This window comes from Passer domesticus, chromosome 2 (assembly GCF_036417665.1).
Source record: "Passer domesticus isolate bPasDom1 chromosome 2, bPasDom1.hap1, whole genome shotgun sequence".
Classification (NCBI taxonomy): domain Eukaryota; kingdom Metazoa; phylum Chordata; class Aves; order Passeriformes; family Passeridae; genus Passer; species Passer domesticus.
The window spans coordinates 60251781-60270627 of record NC_087475.1 but is presented as its reverse complement, the minus strand read 5'-3'; the positions used below and the strand labels follow the sequence as shown (position 1 = coordinate 60270627).

The 18847-nt window shown below is 40.9% G+C and overlaps 1 long non-coding RNA gene across 1 annotated transcript; it reads left to right on the top strand.

Moving 5' to 3' along the window:
* The first annotated feature begins 740 nt into the window (after nucleotides 1–740).
* LOC135295469 (uncharacterized) lies at nucleotides 741–18802 on the top strand. The gene is made up of 4 exons (XR_010357580.1): nucleotides 741–1337; nucleotides 2097–2237; nucleotides 16920–17161; nucleotides 18529–18802. It is a non-coding gene; the product is annotated as an uncharacterized LOC135295469 (long non-coding RNA).
* Nucleotides 18803–18847: the final 45 nt, after the last annotated feature.

The following is an 18847-nucleotide window of genomic DNA, read 5'->3' as shown; positions in this document are numbered from 1 at the left end:
ATGCTTCCAAAGTAATCCATGTTGGGTGGCCCTAGGTAATAAACTATTTATTAATATCCCAGAGTTGTGCCATGCAGTGATAGTGATGGAAATTTGGCAAACCAACTCTACTTCTGTCAGATGAGTGAAAGAGCCACTTCACTCAAGGCTGGATGACAGATAGATGTAGAGATCATTTTATGAAGGAAATCTGAAGAGATGGCTTATGATTAGGGTGGTGACTGAGAGAGATGACAAGAAAAAGAGAAGAGTGCAGTGAGTACATTCTCATCCAGACAGTTTCACAGACATAAGTCTGAAGACTTTGTCTCTTAAAATATGTATTGACAATATAAATTGGCTGCAAAATTCTGTTAATTTAGATTATTAACCTTTGGCACTGGTTTTGAGCTTGTGCAACTGATTTTGGGTGGTGGAATGGTTTTAAACTATCTCTAATCTGTTTTACATGGACTGGTATGATTTTTCATTATTTAAGTAGAACAAGTAGAAAACTTACTATCAGAGAGAGAAAAACTGCAGCTTAAACAGGAGAAGCCAGATGTTATTAGAAATGAAGTGTTTGGTTCTCATTATGTATTACACAACCCCCAAGCAGACACACATACTCCCTTCTCTGTGTGTGAGGGAGGCAAAATGCCTTGGGCTGGAATCCAAACCCACCCATGGACTGACTGAGTGGGGAGCACTGAGCAAAAAAGAGATGAATGAACCCCTGCCCCTCCTCATGCTCTTGCAGCAGTTCTGCAGATTTCAGGGGATTACCCTGTGCTCCCTTTGCAGTGCACTGAGCTGGAATCCCTGCAGCTGTAAAAATGTTATTCTTGTGTGGGGAGAAAAGAATCCTCAATCCCACAGTCAAAAGAGGCAATATCTCTGCCAGTTTTCTGCATAAAAATTCAGTGGTTAGAGCACTCACTTTGGAGAAAAGGGGTTTTTTTAGGGTTCTTAGCACAACAGAATCCTACTCACACCTTCCATCATTCTGAAGAATGTAACCTGAGCTATCAATTGTGATGAATTGTTTTAAATAATGTTTATGAATTCACAGTTAGGGAATAAACACCATTTGGGCAAATCCTGAGTGTAAATGAAGGACATAGTACTGAGAGCCCAGAGCTCAGGCTGAATGCAGGTGAGCTACATACTAGCTGGGTTACTAAGTTCATGTCTCACCTTCTTCCCTCTTCCTCTCCTCAGCCTTCCATGAAGAATTCATTTCTTTCTGAATGCTACAGGGTGAAAAGGTTCCACTCTTCTGAGATGCATACCCAAGTCTGTGTTCTGGAGCTTGGACATTGTAAGGATGGCAGGAGATGTAGCCTTGACATTAATGAGTAAGTCTATGCTGAATTCTTTGCCTGTATGAAATTCCCAGAGGATGTTGTCCCCAAGCTGTTTGGAAGCAATGCTCACTCAGGTACTAAGGATAACAGCAGAGCATCATGGAGAAGACAGCTGGAACGTGCTACAGGAGTCAGCTCTCTCCTTTTCCTCTATCCCATTAAGTGTGGGTCTCACTAGAGAAACGAGGGGATGTGAGGAGGTTACCAGCCTTGGAGGAGAAGGGGAGACAAATCTCCTCATTCACAGTTGCTTCTCTTGTGGCTGCCTACCAGCAAGAGCAGGTCCTTGTCTTTCCCCACCCTTCCTGCAGGCTCACCAGTTACTCTGTGGTGAGTGCACACCTGGCTGCCTCTGGGGCTGGGCAGGGGTCTCCTGGGGCTCCTAGTGACAAAATGAGGACATGGCAAGAGTGATGGCCCCCAGGAGCTGGATGCTGTTGTTATCTAACTCCAGACCCTTGATACATGTAAATGGACAATTTTGGTCATTATTCTGATTACAGTTTTCATTTAGATAACCTCTATGTGCTTAAGAAATTATTTGTAACCGGCCCATAATGAAATATTTTCAGTTTTCCCAGTAAGTAGGAATAGAGCAGGGGAGGATTAATGGGAGTGACTTTGAACAAACTCAAGGTTCTTGGTATGGCCACAGATGGGGAGAAAGAAAAATCCATTAGAGTTACTATTTGCTGGGCTGCTTCTTCTGTCATCTGCCTTTTTTTTTTTTTTTTTTTTTTTTTTGTGCAGGCTCCTGCTGGCTCTTCTGTACTTCAGACATTTGGGGACCCCATGACAACTGAGGCTTTTTAGAGAAAAACCTGCTCCAAGCTTGATATTTCCTGCAGACACCATGAGGCCTCTGGCAGAGCTTGGCTTAGTACTCAAAGGGTAAGACAGGTTCTTTTTTTAGGGCACCTAGGAAGCATAGGTCTGTCTGCTCCTTGTGGAGAAGCACACAGCACACATCCAAAGAGTCAGGCATGACTCACCTTCCCATACAAATAATTGCTCTATTACATGTTGTGTCACGTGTTCTCCTCACAATCCTTTTCCCTGCTATTATAGTGTAATCTTGTTTATTCTTTTAACCCTGTACTCAGCATGCACTCGAATGCCAATCATTACCATCACCATGTGTTCAGTTCAAATTATATCTCTTGGAGCTCTTTATTTGGTTGTTTTCTGGTCCCCATGCACTATTTACACAGTGCCACATATGTTTTGTGGAGCCCTGAGATAAAACTCAGACATGCTGCTCATTAGGCTACTGTCTAGCTGATAAACAGTACCAATTCTCAGATGCACTTTGGTGACAGAGTTACAATAATTGGACTTTTAGGTCTGTACAGTCTAAGACTTCACCCTTCAATGACACTGGCCCACAGCCTGCTGAGGGAATCTGGACCAATGAATGACAAATATGGTGGGCAGGAAATAGAGTGTTTAAACTGTAACCTTCAGTAAAGGTTTTATGAATTGACTGGTATTTCCTGAGCACACAGTGTTCTAATGAATATAACCAAATATTTGGAGGAGACGAGTAATTAGATGTGAGTGAATAAAAGAACTTATTAAACCATCTGGACAGTTCAAAGAATTGGTAATTTTCAGATAAAACATTGATCGTTAAGGACACCAGTTAAAATCTGACCCTTGTTAATGGTGATTAGACATTACTATCACCTGATGACCAGCTGGGAGATATAGGTGAGATGAGTCAGGGATTGCTTTTGTGTTTATGACTAATTTTGGAGAAAAGATTTTCATATTCTTGTAATCTTTCCAATAGCTCCCCAGCAGGAAGATGAAATTTTAGATTATTTTTGTCTCCATCAGTGTTCATTTAAATTTATATTGGGATGTTAGATGTGGGAAAGCTTGTGTTTCTATGACAAATTAAATGTGTGCTCTGAAGATTAAAAGAGAAGCTGAAATTCCCAAGTGGATGATTTTCAGGGAAAGGTGGAAAATTCCATGGAAAAAATGTCTGAAATCTACAAAAATACTTTATACGGAGCACAGGCAGACATGGAGGGTCGAAAAAAAGAACAGACAGCAGGCTGAAACCTGCTCATAAGATATATTTTCCAGCAAAACAGAATCACTTGAAATATTTCAATCCTCCGCAATTAAGAAACCAAGCCCTCAAACAAGTAAGAAACTCTGAAGGAGGCATTACATAAATAAGTTTTATTTGAATTAGAAAGAAGTTAAATTAAAGTGGGTGGAGGTTGACTCTCACTTTGCAAAACTGGTGTTTACCACTGTCATAGCTGAGAACAAATTTAAATGGCAAAGACAGCTGCATTCGTCTACAGCCAGTCTAACAGGCTGCTAATCTCTCCCAACTAAAATCTGCTTACGTGACCAGTACTATGCTTAGCAGGAAGTCACCTGAGTCAAGAGACTCTAAATGTTTTGGAGTAGTGTTATTCTCTCCTTTTGATACTGCTGGATTAGGCAGGGTTGTGATTAAGCATGGGAGGAAAGATGCACAGAGATGCTCCAGCCTGCTTTGGTTCTTTGCCTAAAAAAAAAAGAATTGTGTATTTCAGCCTCAAGTTTCTGTCCACACTCTAAGGCTGTTTAACTCACCAAGTGCTTGTTTGTTAAACACCTCACGCAGAAAGAGGTGAGTGCTGAGCTGTGAGTGCTGAGCTGCTTGGGGCAGATGCCCTTGTGCCTTATGCAGTGCTGTAGCACCATGTGCACTGAGTGCTAGAAAATGTGGGGCTGAAGAAGGATTGCCCTGTTTTAAGGTCCTTATGGACTGGGCTAGGCTTAGTTCCTTCACTGGTACTTTAGACTTACCATTAAAGGTCTACAGTCTTATATGCTGGGAACTGGTGGGGAACATGGAGCGAATTGGATGTTCAAGGAAAGTCTGAAGGAAACAGAAAGTCTGGTGAGGAGCTTCCTGAGCAGGCCATGGAGAGTTACCTTCAGCTAGAGGAAAGCCAGCTTTTCTTTTCTTCATATAGTGGTAAGCCACCTCCTGTAGTTAAGTGTGTTACCCACAGTAGTCTCCTGTTGGAAAAGCAAGCAGCAGTCTGATATGTGGTATGGAACCCTGTGAAGCCCTAGGGACAGTTTCTGCCTGATAGGGAAGATCTCTAACCCAAGCTTCCCACCCTTCTGATGACTGCTATAACCAGGAGTTTGCAAGTACCCAGGTTAGTGTCTCATTTTGGAGTATTCTGTTCAATGCATGCTATTTAAGTATTCATAGGAGCAGATACTGTGTTGGAGGTCTCTCCCAGGTGAGTCTTCCAAACATCAAACTACAGCATCTCTCTCTCTCTTGCCTAATGAATATTTAAGATATGATAGTGATGACAGCCATAGAAAAGCCCATGAGAAAATTAATTCCATCTTCTTAGCAGGGTTTCAAGAGCATGCCGTAAGTAAAGCATTGGGGCCACACTGAATATGGAGGATAAAGGAAAAGGTTGAATTGCTTACTCATTAAGTGAGCACCATCAAGCATGAGTATAGAACAAGGCAAGGACTATGTGGAAAAAATAGTATGTCATCAAGTAATTAACGAGTGTGGCACAATGCGTATATATAAGCAACTGAATTAATGTTTTCAGGAAATCTTAATTTTGGCATTTACTTGCACTGGACTGCTTGACTTTACAATCTGAGCAATATTCATTTAGAGTATCTTTTTGTGTAGATAAGCCTGACATAAAAAGGAAGTGAGGGTCCCTCACAAAGCCTTAAAAAACATACTCCTTTTTTCCTCCACCCCAATCACCTCTGAATACAAAATTATGGTAGCTGGTTGAGATTCGTAATCAAACAGTGAAAACTTAGTGTACTTGATAATTATTGCCACTGCATTTCCTCTGTAGTAATCATTTTCCTATTTTAATTCCAAGCATTCTCTACCTCATCACTTTGCAGACTAGCATGTAATGAATGCTATCAACAGGAGGTTTTTACAAAAGCCTCTACTGCTGCAGTTGGAGTTAAAGAGGGAGGGAGCAGAGGCATTATAAAGAGTGAGGTTTCGAAGAGACATTAGAATAGATGGCTAAATAATAAAAAGTAATGAAGGTAGAATATTTTGCCTGCTGTTCTGCTGATGAATTTGCCCATGAGCAGATTGGAATATTTAAAAAACATGTTCATTTTTCAAAATAATTTGTCAAGGGTCAAATACTTTCCTGGTTACTCATATTGAAGCAAAAAACCTATCTGTGGAACAAGCTGCTTCTTTGTGGGAATAGACGTGAGGAAATCTGTTCCCAATTAATTTATGGAAATAATTCTCCATCTCATAAGCGACTCTTTGTGTGTGCTTGTTATTCAGAATGTGGATGGTTTTGACTGATCTTATAAGTAATGTGGCATGTTACAATGTGTCACAACACACTGAACTTGGTTTATAGTAAAAATATTTTCTTATCTTCTGTTGTAAGTTAAGCTGTCTGTTTTCTGATATTCATAGATAGTTTCCCTTCTCAACAGTTCTCCCTCTTCCTCTAGGAACATTTCCCTAAAACAGTAAGAGAAAATAAACACAGTAGGGACTGAAGTGAACTAATTTTGCCATCTAAAAGGATGTGTTGATTTTTATTTGGGAAGAGGGCAGTATTTGCCCAGCACTAATGATTAATGACTGATGAAAGGGTTATTTTTAGTAATACACATGAGAATAGTCAGACATGAAAATATACACATGATATTTCTAAATTCTCTAATGCTTTTATAGTGAAAAGATAATGGACATAAAAAATTTGTGTCTTGTGGATAGCTAAGGCAATTATTATGTTGTATAAAACACTTCTTATATTGATTTGTCAGAAGCCTTTTATGATTCGGTAGCTTGCCAAAGAGTCATTATGGCATAATATCTCTCCTAGTCTGTAATGCACATTTGTTTCCACTTAAGCAAAAGCACTTCTAAATGTCACATTTGTGTGAATTGAGACACATAAGCAAATATCATTTAAATTTTTTGCAGTCCTGAAGATTTTCTGAGAGTCTTTGGAGTATTTTTGAAGTGGAAAAACAATAGAGGTTAAAACTGGGTACTTTTATCATCTCACTCACACTGAAATGACTAACTCTGGAAGAGCAGAGGTGTGTTCACAGCCTGCTCAAAGCATCCATACAAAGAGCCCATAGAAGAATTCTGTTTATATCCTGACTGCTAAGTTTCTCCTGCTTTCTTTTTAGACTGACTTTTTAAATAGGGGATGCTATTCAATCAAAACTAGAAGGGAGTTGTTGAAACCCAGTTTTGCAGCTCCAGATCTATTTGAATTTAGCACTTATGCTGACTACATGAGGATGATTTCTTCATTGAATAACAGAATGAGTTTTTAGTGATTTTGGGATTTCAGGCCAAATTATGCTGTGTGCTTGGGTTTACCACTAGGATGGTAAAAGGCAGCCCTTTGCTGCCAGGCTATGAAGGCAGACTCAGAGGTGTGGACTTCAGTTTCCTTTGACTTGCGTATCAGGATGGTGACAGTGGCAATCCTGCCAACTGCAGCTACAGGTGGTTATTTTGGGTTCTTCAGCACCTAGGAACGTATACACACCACATTCCTACTGCACTTAGGAACCAATATGCTCTATTAATGTAGTCATGTTTAACCTCTCAAATGTCATATCCTGGGCATCTTACAGGGCTTTATTTATGATAATTGTGTCTTTTCAGTGGAAAGCTTTTCTCTCTATATATAATAGCTGACAAGTTAAGCTTGGCACAACTGAAGTGGAAGACTGATCCTCTGAAATTGGCTTTTTTGTTCAGTTTTGTTCAGTTGTATCTAACTGGTTTAATTTAGGATATTCTCTGCGTCAAGTTGGTGACTGTCGTGTTTTAGCTGGGAATACAGATGCAGCTTTTTCACCCAAGGAGTTAATTTATGACTGTGACCAAGCTGCTACTTTGCTGTAGAAAGACATCCAGAGGTCAGTCCATGGTCCAAGATTTGTGTGGCTCAATGTGGCTTGTGTTCACATGAGGGCTAGCTCCTTTCCAGCAGATTGGATTTTGAAATAGCCCAGACTGGGCCAGGCTCTATTGAAAAGCTGGGGTCCTCCACTTACTCTTGCTTCTCGATCCTCTAGTGCCAGTGTTATGGATGCGCCTGTTTTAGGATCTAAAAGGTAAAATACAGTATTTACTGTATATTAACTCATATGGATTCTGCTTTCAATGGCTGAGTCAGGCAGTGAGTTTTGGGTGTTGCCTTGTCTCTCCTTAGCATCCCTGCCTTGCATGAAAAGGGTTCAAGAAATGAGCCTGTTGTTTTGCTGTCAATGAGAACTATAGATTAGCACTTCAGTAGGGAAGTCACAGATACGCTGAATAAATTAAAGAATTGTAGTATCAAGTGAAGAGATTTTTTTATTGTAATGACTGGTTCAGTAGAAACTGAAACTTTATTCAGAAAGTAGGAGGAGTAAAAGCAAAGGAATTAATTTTTCTCCTACAACAATGGCAGCCCTAATAAAGAGAGAATACTCTTGATGGGAGAAGATATTGCAGGACCACAGAGTGACTGAGGTTGGACGGGACCTCTAGAGGTTATTGGATCTAATCCCCTGCTCAAGCAGGATCACCTAGAGGCAGCTTCTCAGGAAAAAGTCCAGATTACTTTGAGTACATCAATAAAGGGAGACTGTAACCTCTATGGGCAGCCTGCTCCAGTTCACCCTTACAGTGAAAAAAGTGTTACCTTATGTTTAGGAGAACGTTCCTGTATTTCTGTTTGTGCATATTGCCTTTTTTCTGTCACTGGCATCACTGAGATGAATCTGGCTGCATCTTCTTTGCACCCCCCCTTCAGTTATTCACATTCCTCGATAAGATCCTCACAAACCTTCTCTTCTCCAGGCTAAAGAGTCCCAGCTCTCTCACCCTCTCCTTGTACATGAGGTTCCTTAATCATCCCCATGGCCCTTTTTTGGATGCTTCACCAGTATGCCCATGTCTCTCTGGTATGAAGGAGCCTAGAGCTGGGTAGAGTACTCCAAGTGTGGACACATTAGCTCTCTCCACCTGATAGCAGTCTTTTGTGTAATGAAGCCTAGGATACCATTGGCCTTCTTTGCAAACAGGGCACACTGCTGGCCCATACTCAACCGGGTGTCCAAATTTGAATTTGCTTTCCAGTTGAGTGGGCCCTCAGGATGTGCTCCTGCCTGGGGTTTTTCCTCCCCAGATGCAAGATTTTGCATTTCTTGTTGAACTTCATGAGGCTCCTGTTAAGTAATTTCTCCAGCTTGTTGAAGTTCCTCAGTATATCAGCTCGATCCTCCAGTGTAACAGCCACTCCTCGTTTTGTGTTATTGGGAAATATGCTGAGAGCACACCTTGTCCCATCATCCTGATTATTGATGAAGTTGTTGAACAAGATTAGAGTCTGAATCCCAGGGTGACAGGCTGGGCTACCTTGCTAATTAATGCCTGGACTGACTAGACTGTGTGCTGCTGATTGCCACCCTCTGGGCCCAGCCATGCAACCAGTTTTCAATGCACTTTACAGTCTGCTCATCCAGCCTATACTTCACCAGCTTCTCTAGGAGGATCTTAAGGCAGACACTGTTAAAAGCCTTACTGAGATCCAGGTACACAATATCTGCTGCTCTTCCCACATCTACCAGCTCTTTCTTCATAGAAGCCAATCAGGTTGGTCAAGCATGGCTTCCTTTTTGATGGATCCATGCTGACTATTCCTGATGGTTTTCTTGTCCTTACTGTGCCTGGATTTTCCTGGTGGTTTCCAAGATTAGTGGCTTCATCATCTTCCTGGGGATCAATGTGACTGGCCTATAGTTCCCTGGATCACCCTTCTTGCCCTTTTTGAAGACAAGAATGATATTTATTTTCCTTCCTTCCTCAGGTACCTGTTGCCATGATCATTTAAAGGTAATTGAAAGTACTGATATCAGCCAGATCTCTCAACACCTGTAGGCATATCCCATCAGTGCTCTGGTCTAATTGATAAAATGGTGATCGTTTAAAGGCTGGACTTGGTGGTGTTGGAGTTCTTCTACAACCTAAATGATTCTGTGATTCTGTAACTGTTCCCATCCATGCAGCTAAAATATCCCCAAACTCAGGCTGTCTGTGCCCAAGTATCTTTTGTGAATGGCCTCAGAGTGGTGCTAATTTTTTTAATAGTGCTGTGGAAAGAAAGCTGCTCTGAGCCAGAAGTGTGGCAGACAAACTATGTGCAAATTAATATAGTCGGGCTCATGCCCCCGTCCTTTTTCTTTTATTGATATTGATGCATCCATGTAGACTGAGCGGTTGCTTTCTCCAGGGAAAAGTTTCACATGATTTACTGCTACTTGAATTTGTCTTTTTTGCCTCTGGCTTTCTAAAAGTACCTAGAACTTACAGCATGGAATAGGAGTTCACCAGCCCAGGCAGCCATTGTTCGAAATATTGGTGTTCCACTGCCCTCAAGTCTGTAAAAGCAGGAAGATTGTCTGGGAATGGAGATTGATATTTTCTAATAGAACAAGAACAACTGTATTTAATTTTTATTTTATAAAAGAATTGAGTGTTTGTACGGGAAGGGATTTGAAGCCTTTTGTGTGGTGTTTTTTAAAATTTATTTTATTTTAGATAAAGGCAGCCCAAGCTGTTGTTCTTAAGCACAGTAGTTTTACAAGCAAGTTCTCATAGGAGTGAAGAGTTACTCCCCAATGCTTAAGCATTATTCTGTATAATTATGGATATTTTTTCCTTCCAAAAATATTTTTTTGAGAAGCTGACATTTCAAAGGCTTTCAATTCTGTGTGTCACTATCAAATAATCTTTTTTGTACTTGGCTGTTTATTATTGGATTGCAACAACGATAAAGCTCTAGGGGTTTTGTCTCCTTTGGTATGTTAATTAGCTATTTTCCCTTTGATCTTTTTCTTACTGAAAAGAGTGAAAAACTATCTCGGTAGGGAATCTTACTGATGTACATTCATCCCCTCATCTCCATAATCTGAGGATCAGAGGGAGACAACAAATTTCACTGCTGAGTGAGGTTGCTATAGGCCTTAGTTATAATGTACTTGGTTTCTAAATAATCCCACCACCATTTATATTTGGAATACTGAGAGGAACCTTTGAGAAAAAGAAATGCAAAAATAATTAAATTTAAACTGTGAACTACCTTCATTAATTTAAATTTTTCTTGAAGTTTTATGCTCATGCATATGCCACAAGCTCTTTCTTGTAAGCCTCTACACATTTTTTTCCTTTTATTTCTGCTTCTATTTTTCTGTTGGCTTTTGATACATTTTCAGTTCTCACATAAATAAAATATAGGCTAAGCCCAGAGTAACTATCAAGTGAACTTTTAAGGTAATAAATGTTAGAATAGCTTTCCTATGGAAATGATGAAACTCCTGTAACTTTGGACCGTTGAAAAGGATTGGGCAGAACTGTGGAGTGCTGAGGAAAAAGCTTATACGTATACACAAACAGATTATATGTATGTATTTCTGTCTCTCGAAGCCCTTCCTCAAAAGCTGTCAGCCTCATATAGCATTTCTTCAAAAAAATGAAGTAAAAGCATTTCAGTGAGAGGCAGAGGCATATCTGCTTCATGGGGCAGTCCAGCAGTGGCCCAAAAGTGTAGGCAAGATTATTTACTGGAGACTTTCCAGACTGTTTCTTTGAGCCAGTTTATCCATTTCCCCAGGAGGTGGACAAAGCATGAGGCAACCTTGCTGCTGAGATTTTTGTATCCTGCAACGGGGGATGTGACCAGATCTTGATATTCACAGTAGAGACAATTATGCTTCATATGGTCATGTAGTCTGCCCTGGCAATCAGGCAAAGGAAGATCATTCTTGCAGAGCAAGAATGATGTTATGCTAAAGAAAATATCAGGTGAACTCTTCCCTAACAGCATCCATTTCTCTCCAGTGCCCAATTCATATCTGTATCAACTTGACACTGGTGTTTTCCGAAATGAGATGGAACAAATCCTCTTCCAGATTACCCTGCATGTGGAGAGGTGAGAACTACCTAAGGTGCTCTTGCTGCTGTCCAACCATTGCTGCTGTTGCAGCTCATCCTTATCGCCTCAGCTATGTGCATGCATGGGAGGAGGTTCAGCACTGTTATTGTAGTACAGATGTATCACCTCCTGAGGGATGTGTTGGTATTCTTCTGCTGTGAACCCTGGGCTTGAAAACCATACCATTAATTTTCAAGAAGTTCAATTCAGTCATTAAAATAGAGTGTTTAATTCAATCTGAGGTGCTTGATAGAATCTCAGACACCCATGTGAGTCTGACTTATGAAAGAGACATCACTAACAAAAGTTGCAAGTTCTCCTGGAGCAGCTGGAAGTCTTATGACATCTTTTGTGACTTAGCTCAATGTCACTCTAAGAGTGGATGCACATTGAGGCAGTGAAATTTGTGTTTGCATGCAAGTGAGGTATCCAAGCCTCCATCTCAATGGATGGAGGTAGTCAGTGCAGTAGTCTTGAGAACTAATAGTCTCAGTCTAAAAGAAATACCTTCAGCTGATTTCAAATATCTCATGTGCTTCTACATTCTGGACCTGAATTCCATCCCTGCTGGGTACAAATCAAGTTCAATGTGCCTACATTATTGTGGCACCTACTGCTGTTTAAGATACTCCCACTTGGCTACTAGCTTCTATGACAGGAGGACATGGGTCGTTTGTCATATGTGACAACCCCATTGGATACTGCTGTACCTCTAGGACACCTGAAATGGCACTAGGTACCTGTATAAGTGCAACAGACTGGAGCATTAGATGTCTGCTTTTCTGCAAGACCAGAAGTCCGCCAGAAAACATCTCTTTTTCTCCACTGAGTACAAAAGATGCCTAGTTCAACTGTTGAGACATCTGTGGTAGTCCTCTAGATGTGATCAAGTTAATTCCAAGTCAAGTTTCTGGTTTTCTGGGCACATACATCTCAAAGTCACCTGAGATTCCTACTTTTTCCAAGGTGGCAGTACATTTTTCATTTCTCAGGAGCATGATATATTCTCTGCACAGGTGTTTCTGACACAGAATCAAAAAAGAATGAAAATCATGTTGAATTTGTTCATGTGTGATTTTAATGCTTTTGTCTTCCTTTTGCCACTCAACAACCATGAGATGCAAGTTGTTGCTATGATACAAAGAGCCAGGGATATTTTTTTTTGCCATAGTGAAATCTCTGGTGTTAATTTTTGAAATGTGTTGCTTGCACAACAACATCTTTCCTCAGTTTTTCCCCACTATCTCTAAGACTTAATATGTTAGAATAGTGTCTGTCAAGCAAAGGTAATGAAAAAAGCAGACAGGAGGATTTAGGTCTTGTTATAGTCTTATGCAATAAAAATCTTGTCCCACAAGGATCAGCTGTTCTCAGCAAGGCTCAGGTGGGATTCCCAATGATCTGTTTAATTACAGGAGGAAGGATTCTTGCTTCCTGCTCCAAGTTAGGCAACCAAGTCTGCGCTAGACACATGACCTTCTCTTCACTGAAATTGAAAAGAGAAATTGAAATCTCCAGAGGAGATTTGCATTTAAGACTGCTCTAATAAATCACTTTCTGTATGTGCTCATTTCTGTCTATTGACTCAAATCATGAGCTCATCCAAACCCAGATATTTATAGTCAATGAAATAAAAACGTCTTATACAGACCTGAGGCCAATGGAGGATTTTCTTCTGGTTTTTAAGATTAAATTTTCTGTCATGAGTGTGAATACAAGAAGTTGTATATATAAGACCATTATTTTTATGAGACATTTACTGTTATGAAACTTTGTAAATATTCAAAAAGTGACTTTCAGATGAAAGTCATCAGTGTTTTCAGGAAAATGTGATAAAGTCTGCTTGGTGATCATATCATTAAGCCATGGTGACAGACAAAATATGACTGAGTTAACGCTACTGAATCAGGTGTGGTACAAAACCCCCTGGGCACGGCAGCAGGTTTCTATTTGTCCTGTCTGACTATCTCTTTCAGCACACATTCTGCTTTATTTCTGACCTCTTTGCTCAAATGTTTGGCTGTTCCATCTCTTATTTTTCCTTTTTCCATCTTCTTTTTTTCCTGTTTTTCTTTTTTTGTTTGTCATTTGATTGTCAGGCAGTTCCTCAATTCTCCAAGCTGCAGATCACCTACAGCATCTGAGGGGATGCTCAGAGTTCCTTGAACTGTGTGGCCTTTCTTTGTACCACCACATCTTCAGAGAGGTTTATCAGTTCTGCTCTGTCCTGACCCGTCTAACCTGTTCATTGGGAAATCTCAAATTGGTGAACCAAAACCACTACAATCAGTGACCTAGAGGAGGTGATGAACTCATCAAGCTTGACTTGGAGATACATAGAGGCAGGGTGGTGGAGTGGGCTGATGAAATGAGGACCTGACAGACAGCAGGCTGCACATGAGCCCTGCAGCACAGAGGGCAAAAGCCTCCTCAGCTGTATGACCAGGAGTGGGGACAGTAGACTGAGGGAGGTGACCTTCTCCCCCTACTCAGCGCTCATTAGATCATGTCTAGGTACAGCAACCTCTTTTGGGGTCCCAGTACAGCAAGTAATTGACCAACTGGAGCAAGCTCAGCAGGGCTGCTACAATGGTCAGATGTTGAAGCACGTGTCCTGTGAGGAGAGGCCAGGGGAACCAGACCCGTTCAGCCTGGAGATGACATGAATGTGGGGAGATCTTCCAGAACCTTCAGCACCTATGAGAAACACGGATAATGCAGAGCCAGGCACTTCATAGTGGTGTGTGTGGATAGGATGAGAGTAAATAGGCTTGTGGTGAAAAAATATGGATTCAGAATACATGTAAAGAGAATCTATAAATATAGTCCAGTAGTGGAAGAGGTTTCCTGGGAGACTGTATCGTTTTCATCCCTGTAAATTTTCAAGATCTGACTGAATGAAGTCCCAAGAAACTTTTTCTGACACCATAGCTGGCAGTGCTTGGAGCAGGAGTTCAGACTGACAGCCTCCCGAGGTCGCTCCCAAACAGAATTATCCTGTGATCCTGTGATTTAAACTCAGTCACTGTCCTATATCCTTGCTTTAGCTAAACTGCAGTCCCTAATTTTGCTGATGCTGACCTTGCTTTGCTGACTTGATTTCCTGTCTTGACCTTCAATGTCATGGGCTTGATCTGCAGTGACCCAAAAACACATGGTGCAGTTGATTACTGCAGCCAACTCACCTCTGCCTGGCAATCCCAGCTGCTAGAAACCTCAATCTTTCTAAGTTTGCAAGGACTCACTGTCATCATAAAAATTTCTGAAATTTTAGATTTCATACCTACATTTTACAATTTCTCCTTGCTCTTTTATCGTGCTGGGAATAGTATCTAAATCAGCCTGTCATCACTGTGGGCTGAAGAACAGGCGAGAGGCAGTGGCATAATGGTTGCAGTAGAAGTGTGTATTTTTATTATTAACATCCTGAAAATGACAGAGAAATTGCAGCATTACTTCTTTGTATAGTAAAGCCATCACTGTATCTTCATCTGCTTTGAGGAAAAATAATTAGTCTACCTTGGGGCACTGTTGAAGAAATATGGGGAAAGAGACATTCCTGAGGAAACACACTGTGGGAAGAGAGAAGGCATATGGGATTTCAAAGAAGGTGTAGTTATAAGTGATAAATTAAATTTTTGGCTTTTGAGATAGAAAGGGAGAAAGATCTGGTTTATTTACCCTGTGATTTATGTAAACAGTGACGTACAGCTGATTTAATTTTAACTCCATTGTACAGTTTGAAGACATGTTGCAGGATTATCCATAGTCTCATGTTACTGCTAGAGACAGGAGGCATAAAGTCTCAGTGTTCTTCTCACCTTAGCTAGCAAGCTAAAATATGATTTTTTTTCTGCAGTTCAAGGTCAGCATCCTAGCAAGAATGCTCATCCTTAAATACGTTGTGCCAAACAAGACCAACATATCCACAGTCTGTTGATTGCAGAATCAGGAGTTACAGATTGTGGGTGGTGGTGGAAAGGAATTTATGAGGGAGATGGAGGCTTTATATGTGACAAAATATTTTGGTATGGCTGTGCTGGACTTGCTCCATGTGGTATTTGGGATGCTGCTCTGAAATTACGTGGTGAAAGTTAACAGTGGATTTTGTAATCAGAAAAAATGTCCTAAACTCTCATCCCAGATGCAATACCCAGTGACTGGCTGACAAGCTGCAACTACTCTTCTGATTAACACTCCGTTCTCTGAGCACCATGGAGAAGCTGTCCCCGTATGTTGTTCTTCAAGTTTCTGACAGCACAGACTTCTCACAAATTGCACTGCTGAAAGCTTATTTTGTTCCTTACTTTCTACCTTCTACTGTCTGCTTGTCCTTGTTAAACAGATAGATCCATCCCACTTTCCTGCAGAACCATAGCCTCTTAGTTTTATGTGGGCTTGGAAGAAAAATGGGCTGGTGTTGTTTCTGACATCTCCTGAGGATTTGGAGATATTAATTAGGAATTTCTCCTCCTCGCACTGGCACTGTGTAGGAGATAGATGCATTATTTTGGCGATGAGTTTGAATTGTGTGGCATTCTGTTTTCAAGTGTACTGTGGAACAAGGGGCGGGTGGTGTCACAGGTGAAACTTTCTGCTAAATTCATCAAGATCAGCTAAACAAAGCTCACAGATAGGAAGATGACAAAATGTTAGAAATGTTTGACTACAAAGGTCCTCAAAAATCTCTTATTGCCACTATTTGCAGTAAGGCAGGATCAGGTGTGCCTAAACCTTTGGTGACAGTGTTGTCTTCTCAGCTGTTACAAGCCCTCCATTACCCAGCCATTATGAATCCTAGATTTTCACAATGCCCCTTGCAGCAAACTCTTCCATTTGCAATGCCTTCTTAAATGTAAAATTAGTCTTTGCAACAAATGATAGGTCTTTCTTTTTATGCTCTCCTTGGTGAAAAAGGAGTGCAGTTAATTGCTATAATGAGCAGCAGAAAGACTGGACCACTGGAAAAGGACAATCTGCTTCCAGGGGTTTTGATTGTGTAGGGCATGCTGGTACCTTTTGCATCTTCCTGGCCTGAAAGACAGCACTGTGCAGATCAAGATCTCTGCTGGCCATCTTCAGGGGCTGACAAAAAGCACCAGCAGAGTAAAGGGAATTTTCCAAGAGTTAAAGTGATTTCAAACCAATCTTCTTCTGAGGGTCAGAAATCACAAAATTGTAAAATCAAATATCTGGCATTGCAGACAGTGTCCAGAGCATGGTGGTGTAGGAGTCTGGGTACTGCAGAGAGAAGTGGGTTATGACTGTTGTATTCACAGAGATTCCCTGAGTCTGGTCCAGGGTAATCATAGGAGCTGAGCTGGTGGGGTGGAGAAAAGCAGCTTTGAACCTTTGTATGAAGGTGGCAATGCAGACACCTCCCCAGCTGCTCCCCGTCTGCTCCGCTCACACCAAATGTCCTCCCATTTGCTCAGAGTCAAACAGGCAGGAGGAAGCCAAATGCTACACAAGCTTCATGAGGCTGCTAATTATGATGGCTGCCTGGAGTTGATGTGGTAAATAGAAATACCACAGCTGAGTCCAAATGGACATGCTGGTGTTTGTTTTTACTTTACAGAAGCAAACTGAACATGAAGGCTTGATAACATCTGATCCAAGTCCTTGGAGCATACCCCAGCATACGGTAACCTGTGTGATGAGGGACATGTCAGATGCACCATTTGGACAAAGAAGGTGACCCAAACTAGCCCACAGACCACATTTGGAGGCTTTGAAACTATACATAGATAAATAAAACAGCTGAACAGCTGTATGTCACATAGCTGCTGGTGACCTTGTATTTCCAGTCTATCCCAAAAGGTACTTATTGCAGAAAAGTGGTGAGTACATTTGTGTAAATACAGAAAGTGATCCTGTCTGCATTCAACATACACATTTAATGAACAATAAGATTGCAAAGTCAGTATTTAGGAGTAAATAGAGTTATTATTAAACTTATTTATGCAATACCACATCTGACCTTTTGCATATATATGGTATTTATAGCCATATTTACTCCTAGTTACAGCCTTTATTGATATCTGAGAAAAATCTAGCATTTTCTGTAGCAATGGAAGACTGCATCTTTAAAGTGTTAGAAGGTTACAGGAGGAATTTTAGAACTGGTATTTTCTAAATTTACACAGTCATTTCTTCTTATACAGGCTTATTTTCTACTCATTTGTTCGTGTATGTCTGTAAGATATATATACACTTTATTCTGTATATATTCATGTCCACATCCACTTATTTTTTATTTCTTTCCATTATAAAAAAAGCATAGTAAAGACTATATTTCATTTTTAGTATATCTATGCTACAGTGCAGGAAAATCAATTAGCTTTAGCAATCTCAGTTTCTTTTCTGTAAAAGTGGGATATAGAATTATTCACAGTAATCCCCTGTACAAGCACTGCTGGCTAACACCTGGACATTGTTACTATTGCCATGTACTCCCTGTTATCTGTTTAAGGGGTTAGAAGGTTTTTTGCCCATAATTTTCAAGCTGAAACCATGGAAGCCAGCTTAGTTGCAGAGGTTTATTGCCTCTCGTAGGGCGCTGTGAATGTGTGACAGTAAGTACATGGAGGGTTCGTGTGGCCTTTGGTGTTTGACCTCCACTGGTCAAACAGTGGAGCTTCCATGGAAACTGGAACCACTGCAGACACATCAGCAGGGCACTAGCATCTGATCTGCCACATGGCACCATGAGGTGCACTCGTGTCTTTGGGATGGAATCAGCTGAGATGGGGACTTTAGGCAGGAGCACAGACCCCTCCAACCCCTCTCACAATGCTGCAGTACCTGCTGATATTCCCCAGTGCTGTCTGTACAGTGGCAGATGTGCATTGCTGTTCTCAAATGGCAAACAGCAAAGATGTAGCATTCTGCACTGCTTTCTTAATGAAACAGAGCTGTCTGCACACTGGGCTTGCTTGTTCTGTGGTCAGTGCATGGAAGCCATTTAATGTAGGTCACAATACGCTACAATGCTCTATAATGCTAGAACAAAATCTGGAGTGATTGCACTCACACATATGCACTCTTACATGCTGTCTTAAGCCATGGCTTGGAGACTGTTTATTTGCAAGAATAATTTCCTCTCTGAGCATTTGCAAGGAAAATGGCTTCTGTGCTTGTTCAGTGCTGCAGGATGCACTGAAATGACAACCTCTCTTCTCTTTCAGGTTTTGCAGACTCCATTTTTATTTGAAGCCCGGCTGCGAAGTACATCCTACCTTTTTTCTTTTTCTTTTTTTTTTTTAATTACCCCCTTCAGTATCCCCCTTCTGACTATCAAGGAAAAGCCTTTCATCAGTGACTTGCTGAAGTCTAGGTGCGGTTTCTTTTCTCCTTTTCTATTTTTTTTTTGTGCCTGATGATGAGCATTTTGAAAATAAACATGGAATCTGAATACATGAGCAAATCCATTTGGGCACCTGCTTCTTGAAAGAGAGGAAGACGGAGAAGTGAATAAATGGCAGAAGCACTGCATGATTGCTGGAA